Source organism: Penaeus monodon, chromosome 32, assembly GCF_015228065.2.
Source record: "Penaeus monodon isolate SGIC_2016 chromosome 32, NSTDA_Pmon_1, whole genome shotgun sequence".
Classification (NCBI taxonomy): Eukaryota; Metazoa; Arthropoda; class Malacostraca; order Decapoda; family Penaeidae; genus Penaeus; species Penaeus monodon.
Window position 1 is genome coordinate 32122085 of NC_051417.1, and position 414 is coordinate 32122498.

The 414-nt window shown below is 36.2% G+C and overlaps 1 protein-coding gene across 1 annotated transcript in view; it reads right to left on the reverse strand.

The window, feature by feature from the left end:
• LOC119593641 (relaxin receptor 1-like) overlaps positions 1 to 414 on the reverse strand; it is a gene marked incomplete in the record, with an annotated part of 42684 nt that overhangs the window by 34740 nt on the left and 7530 nt on the right.

Sequence of the window (414 nt, forward strand, 5' to 3'; positions counted from 1 at the left end):
CACAAAGGAATCCTTTTAATATTTTCTTTTAAGTACTGAAGTTGATTTTAAAGTGATAATGATAACTATGACAAGGTGAGTAGTTCTAAAAATAAAAATAAAAATATATATATATATGCCATTTGGTAGATTTCGTACTTGTATATCAAGGTGTTCGGGTCGTATCAAATCTCTCGAAACCCATAATATTCTGAAGTCAATAGGGTTTAAGCTGGAGTATGAAAGCAATAGGGTTTAAGCTGGAGTATGAAAGCAATAGGGTTTAAGCTGGAGTATGAAAGCAATAGGGTTTAAGCTGGAGTATGAAAGCAATAGGGTTTAAGCTGGAGTATGAAGGCAATAGGGTTTAAGCTGGCATTTCCCCATTACCGTACGAATAGCACCGCTCGAACCATCACCTTGGCGTTGATTGGG